Source organism: Aptenodytes patagonicus, chromosome 24 (genome assembly GCF_965638725.1).
Source record: "Aptenodytes patagonicus chromosome 24, bAptPat1.pri.cur, whole genome shotgun sequence".
Taxonomy (NCBI): domain Eukaryota; kingdom Metazoa; phylum Chordata; class Aves; order Sphenisciformes; family Spheniscidae; genus Aptenodytes; species Aptenodytes patagonicus.
Window position 1 is genome coordinate 5,086,531 of NC_134972.1, and position 7,156 is coordinate 5,093,686.

Here is a 7,156-nt window from a genome sequence, read left to right on the forward strand (position 1 = left end):
CCTCGCGGCGGGGCCGGGGCCGGGCCCGGGCCTCGCCGCCTGCAGGCCCGCCGCCCCCGCCGCCCCGCCCACTCCTCGCCTACGGGCCAATCGGCGCGTGGCTCGGCCGGCCGGCGACCAATCGGACGCGCAGCGCTCCGGCCCGCCCCGTCGGGTTTGAATCGCCGCGCGCGCCGGCAGCGCGCACGCGCCGGGCGCAACGGCCGCGGCGGGGGCGGGGCGCGGCCCCTCAGTCTGCGGGCGGACGGCGGCGGGGGCGGTCGCGCTCCTCGCGGCTCCTGTCAGGGGCCGGCTGGCCGCTGGGCTAGCCGCCTTCCCGCCTCGCTGGCCCAGGGTTGCGCCCTGAGGGCTGCCATCCGCTGCCGGTGGTGGTGCCCGGGCCCCTCTCGCACCGGCGGAGCGGCGGTCAACCGCGGGCAAAGCCCGCCTCGGAGGAGGAAGAGCCGCTAGAGCCGACCCGCTTAGGTACTGACCGCCCCTCAAAGCCTTTCAGTGGTCCCCACGATCGTTGGCGCCTCCGGAGGCCTCTGTTTGCCTCTCGTTGTCCCCCGGAGCCCCTGTCTGTGTGGAAGCGCCCCCAGGGCCGTCTGCCTGACCCTTCAGTTTGCTCTTCAGGCCCCCCAGAGCACTCCAGGCGCCTTCTGGCGGTCCCTCAACCGCTCTGTGCGCTGTTTGGTGTTCCCCAGAGCCCTCTGTGTTTGTTTCCGTGCACCCCATGGCCACCCAGGTGTTTTTTGGTATGTCCTATAAGCCCTCAGTGTACCCTGAAGCCTTCTCTTCTTCAGGACTTTGGGGGTTTCTGGGTACACCAGAGGGGTGGCAGGGGGTCTTCGGGCTTTACAGTCTCAAGCTGGGCAGCACCCAGCAGCTCAGGTGTCAGCCCTGTGCGGTGGGCTAGCAGATGGCTTGGGGCATCCCCCCCCCGGCTTCAGCTCTGGAGCCCTCCGTCCTGCCCAGCACAGCATCTTTCCTCTCAGTCTGGCCCAAGAAGGATGCTCAGTGAGAGCAGGAGCAGCTCCTGCTTTCACTGCAGTGCTGGAGGCAGAGGGACTGGTGAGTGAGGAGCTAATAGTGCTTCCTAAAACTGATCCCTTCTGCTCTTGGTCTGATCCAAGGCAGCCTGCGTTTGTGTGCAGGACCCCGTGAAGACGGGAAGGCTCCCCCATACCTCCACCTCAGCTTTTCACCTGCCTCCCCAGTTCTCAGCAGATGAGGCCAGGTTATCTGTATTGCTTTGGTTTCCCTGCGCTTACTAGCAGGGAAGGTTTGCTGGGGAAAGCTGTTGCTCCTTAAATTTCCTTTTCCCAGCAGAGCCGTGGCCTGGTGTGCCTGATTCCAGCAGTTCTGCCTGCGGCACAGTGCCTGGGCTGTGGGCAGAGGAGACGCGTTCCTTGCTTTAGTATGGAGAGCAGTCTAGACTGAGGGCTGAGCTATGTGCCTGAGGCAAGGCTGCATGATGGGAGAAATAAAGCTGTGTGTTTTATTTTTGTAGCCTGTCCTGCGCTGCAGAAGTGTTAGCAGAAAGTTAGATGGCCTGGACCTGCTCCTGCCTCCACCATCATCCTGAGCCCATCGCTGATGGGAAGAGCAGCTACTTCTCCAGTGCCACCACCCAGACGAGAAGCTTTTCCAGCCCTACCAGGCCAGCATTCCCAGCCGTCGTCCCCCCGAGGGGGGTGAAGCAGCAGCTGCCCCAGTCCTTCCTGGGGGATTTAGGTACTGGGGACTGCAACGTTGCTGCAGTTTGACGTCCGAGTTCTTCCTGACTGCAAAGTGTCCTTCCAGCCTGAACCACTGGATGGGGCAGAAGGAAAAGATGTGTTTTGATCTCAGCTACGTTCCATAGGAGCAGCAATCCGGAAAGACGCTGTGTTCCCTGCTGAGCCAACCCTGGCAGCAGTCCCCCTGCTCCCCACACAGAGCAGCCAAGGGATCGCTGTGCCATCAGCTAGTTTCTGCGCTGACTCCAGCCACCCCAAAAATGGCAAAAGAATAAACTTGTGGAGACTGGCGTCTACTGGTAAGCACAGCTCAAGCACCCTGGAGGCCCAGGGCACTTCCAAAAGCCACAAGGGATTAAGTGACTTGTGGGGGGGCCAAAAACCCTGTAGGGCTTATTTGTCCCCAAATAACTCAGGGTCTGAGCAAAGGGGTCTGGCCCCTTCCCTCAGCTGCTCCAGTTGGGCCAGACTAAAAAGGAGAGGCTGTAAAACCCAGGTTATGCTTTGTGATGCGTCTTCTGATGAGCAAAAGCTTCATAACAAAGCTTTTAATGGCTGCTGTAAACAAATCATTATCTCCAGCTATACATCCAAAATGAAGGAGGCTGAAGGAACTATGAAGGTTTTTAATGTCCAAATAAATTACTCCTGCCGTGGCAATAGCAATGCGTGGAGCATTTGATTATTCCCAGCCATTAGTGATGCTGGCGAGGACAGAAATATTCATGCTCTGTATTTAACTGGAAATTAAGAGAATGTATCATTTGGTGACAGGAACTTTTACAAATGGCTGCTCCCCCTTCGATCTGCTCCCCAACTAATAAATCACTGGCAGGACTTTGGGAAACCTGATTTACAACTCAGACCTGCCGGTGGGTATTTACCGGAGGATGCGTTCCCGAAAATCCCCTGGTAGATGGAGGTGTGCTGGGATTCTCCTGCTCTTGGAGGAATGCTGGAGTCTCATTTAAGGTTTGCTTTGGGGGCTGGGAAGAATGATTTATGAGGGAAAGCCGGCTGTCCGCCCACCAGGCAGCAAATGCTGCCTGCTGTGCTCCCGGTACTTTTCCACCTGCCTGCCTGCACCGTGCCAGGGCTGCGGGAAGCTTTGGGGTGACACCAAACACGGGGGATGTCTCCTAGCTGCAGGCAAGTGCTGGAGGGAGGTGGGAAGTTTAGGAGAAGAATAGGAGGGGGGCGGGAGCGGTCCTGTGTGACTGCTGCAGCTGCCCTGACAGACTTGAAACCTTGTCGGTCACGTCCACGGGACTGCTGAGCTGCTCGGTGAGTCCCAGGGGTGGGATGCGCTGACCACTCCGGACCCACAACATAGGTAGCGTAGCAACGGGGATCTTCCCCAGCTGCAAGGCTTAAAAATAGAGCCGGGGAGTGTCGAAATCGCAGCCTTCTGGGGTTACTGGGACCTCTGTCCCCCGCGAGCATTGGACCTCGGCTCGACTCGCTGGGTGCTCGCCCGTGGCGATGGGGCTGCTGGAGGTTTGGTTTCTGCCTGGGTCGGGGGCACTTCTGCATGCAGCCACGTCCCCAAGCGTCCGGGGACCCTGCTGCAGTGGCTGAGACTGTTGATGCCACACAAGCAGGGTCTCCTCTTGTTGAACTGGCGCAGCCCTCTCTAAATGACCTGTAAACTAAAGATTATCTGGTAATTTCTGTGTGCTGGAGCAGATGCTACAGGAGCATTTACTAACCCACTGGTACTCTTCTTATGCAAACAACTGTAGCTCATCTCAGTAATAAAAGGTGATTTAATACCTGCTCGGCTGCTGACAGTGACTAGGAAGGTGCTTGGTTTTGGTTTTCAGTGCAGATCTTTTTTGCGGCCAGGCACCCTAGGGTCAGCCTCTCCGTCTGATTTTCCCTTCCAGAGCATGCTGTCTGCTTTCAGCCTTGCTTGTTATTGCTGCAGAGCTACTTCTGGTCGTGCTCGTACCTTGGGGTGCAAGGAAGAGGTTGAAACCTCAGAAGAGGTAAATGGTTTGATTTCTCTAAGGTCTTATTAGGAAGGCCCGTTGCCGAGCAGCCTTTCTGTGCCCTGGCTCAGCGCTACGTCTGAAAAGGCTGTAACACAAGTTGCACTAACACAGCTTGGATTTTCTGTTCCCCTTAGAGAGTGTGGCTCTGAGCAGGAGGGGTCTCTGACCCCTGGAGGGGTCCAGCATGCGAAGGACCGTCCCACAGGGTTTCAGAGCTCAGGATGGCCCCACCGACTTCTCCCTTTGCAGGCGACTGACTCGTTTGCGATGAGCAGTGATGATCTGACCTTTTGTGCTCTCATTTCTTGTGTTTTATCACCAGGTAAAGCACTTGTACTGTAAAATCCAGGATTTCACAGAGCTGATAACGGCTGCAAAATCAAATATAAAAATAACTCCTCAAGTGCAGCGATATATAAATCATCGGTAGCACAGTCACAGTGCGGGCTCGCACTTCCAGCTGAGGAAAAGTCCTCAAGGTCCCGACGGAGCAATCAAGACAAGATTGCAGGGTCGAAAGCGGATGAGGGATGTGATGAGCTGTAAATCCTATGGAGCTGATGGGGCCGGCAGCAGCAAGACGAGGCTGTGCCTCTCCCCAGTTTTGGTCTGGCTGTGCCCACGCGATGTCTCGCGTTGTTCTTGGTGACTTTCCCTTACAAGCGAAGGGAAGAGAAATGGGCAGGCTGGTCCGGACACAACCGCCAGCCTGCAGCCCCCAAGAATCACACCGGCAATCGTTTCTGACTGCAGGAACCTGCTGCAGAGATGCTAGATGGACTGGCTGGGTTGGTGGCTTGTTAATTCAGTCGAATTTATTTTGTAATTTAGGACTCTTAGCAGTTTGAAATGATCATTTCATGTGAATGAGGGGCTTACAGCAGAGCCGAGCTCCTGCGGCGCTGCATGGGGGGACTGGTGTACACGCGGGACCTGAATCCAAGAGGGCAAACTCGGCGATTTCCCACAGCCCAGGGGAAATCGGTGGGACCCTGAGTCCTTGCGCAGGCTGCCAACCGGACTGGTGTTTTCAGAGGTGCTAACGCCTTTGAGGGTGCTGCGGGTGCCCTGTGCGGGGAGGAAAGGAAGACAGTTTGCAGAGCAGGACGGCTTGCTTCGCCACGCTTCTCTGCTTGCACAGTGCATGGGTGAAGTCCTCGGGGAGGATTTTGTTGACAGATCTTGAGAGAGCATCTCAGACCAGAGCTGCTCTGGAGGACACTGTCTCCATCCCCTGCATGCTCCATCCCTTGGGCATGCCGAGTGACTCAGAAGTCCCTGGAGATGTGCCCAGTGTGCCTCTCTCCCCAGTTTTGTGGCCTCTTTTTTTTTCTTGTGCTGCTGATGAAATCCCAGTGTGGGTAGTGTCTGCCACTGCTGTCCGGGTGTCGAACTCCGGGGGGTTTTGGTGGGGGGGGGGGAGAGGTTGTAACACTGATGACGTTAGTGCTGCAAGACAAAAATCTTAACACAAGCCCATCTAATGGGGACTCCGCTCTCTGGAGGGTTATTGCTGCGGTACAGTTTGGATGTGGGTATCAGTCGCACTTTCAGAGACGCACGTCTTGCCGAAGGGTGGCGGGACAGGCTTTGGGGGGTGGTTTGAAGTCACGCACAATTTTTGCCTTCCTCTGTGAAGGCTGTGAGATACCTGAAGTGTCACCCAAGGAGACTGCTCCTCTTTGGGGTATGGATTCCTAAATTCCTCAATTTAAATGCAAATTTGCAGCCGTTTGATTATGCTATGCATCAGAGATGCTTTTGGACAGTGAACAGCTTGTAATAATCAGCTATGCACCCTTCAATACAGATATTATCTGCTGTTGCGATATCATGGCTGCGTGCCTCTACAGAAAGCAGAGTGGTTCAGAACAACCCTCCTTTTCCCTCTCTCTATTTTCGCTTCCATTGAAAATTGCTCTCATTACCTCCCTGAAACCTTTTTAATCAACCTGGACGGCACAATCTGCTTTGCAATAACAGGAATAATGTTTTTGGCGGTGCTTTGCATGGTAATGCTCTTCTCAGCCTGAAATGCTGCTATTCAGAATGACTGCTGCTTCAGGAAGGGCTTGTATTTCTTCTTGACACCTTAGTCTTCTGTAACCAGAACATTTTTTGTTGGGAGGCTTATAATTGCCTGACTTATAACTTCCTTATAGGAAAAGGGAAGGGGGAAAGCAGGATCAGTGTGGCACAGGAGTGTGTGCGCGTTAGTTGCGGCACGGCCCACGGGAAGCTCGTCCTGGTTGGGATCTCCATCCTGGGATATCTTCCAGGACGAAGCCCTGATCTTGTGTAGTGAGAGCACGGGTGACGCTGGGATTTCCTAGACCCTTCTGTGACACACTTCCCTGCCCATCAAGTTGCTCAAGTTAATAGCATTTGACTTTTAATCAAGCCCATTAGAGTTGTTGCCACACTTGAGCATCCTATTTAAGCAATCATCACTCTCGCCCACTCCCTTCCTTTTCTTAGGAGCTTCTCAGGTATTTGCATCTCGTCGATGCGAAGGAAAGTCCTTTTGACGTGGTTACTTGGCACCAAGAATACGAAAACTGCAGTTAATCCTCATTTCACGCTTGCAGCCGGATTGGGTTGATTTTTGAATCGCCGCTGCGAGTTCTCAAATCTTTCATTAGCTAATGCTTGATTCATTTAGTTCAGTAATAAAAAGTAATTGCTTGTCTAAACAACCAGACACCGCTTCTCCGTGGCCTGTAATTCTCTACCAAGTAGCCCTGTTTGCAGCAGGGAAACCAAAATCTGCTGCAATCTGCACAGAAATTGAAGTGGGGAGCTCGTGAAGTCGAATGAAGAACATGAAGAATCCACTTTGCTCCATACGCTTTAAACTCAAGTTGTTTCTCTTTAAGCTCTAACTTTGTCATAACGACTTAACAGACTGTTTGGTGCTATGGAAACCCCAGTTTACACACTGGTGCATAGCTGCAAGCAATTAACTATCTTTAATTTTCATTTTCTGAGGATATTTTTGACTTGTGTATTAAGCAAACATTTATGCAAAACACTGTGGAATCCATAAATGTTAATTAAGCTGAACTTGTGTCTTTGCCATAGCAGATAATCAGATTGATGGGTTCACTGAAGCCTGCGAAACTTGCCGTGGTGGCTGAGAGCAGCTATAAAAAAGACGCAACCGGGCAGGTGACAACAAGGCTCTGCTGTTTGGGTGTCACCTTTAGCGTGCTGGTGCTTGGTCCTGCTTTCACCTGGTGTGTCTTGGCTTGGCCAGATGCGGATCCAGGTTTCGCCCTGTGAGTGACACCGGTGGGTTTTGCAGGCACAGTGTCAACTCTGCAAATGTGCAACGAGTGGCAAAGGCCTCAGCTGGGGAAGGAGGATGCTGAGAGTTAGAGAAGAGCTCTGCAGTACTTCACCAGGCTGCAAATGCGGGGAATAATCCCTTTATCTGTCCCT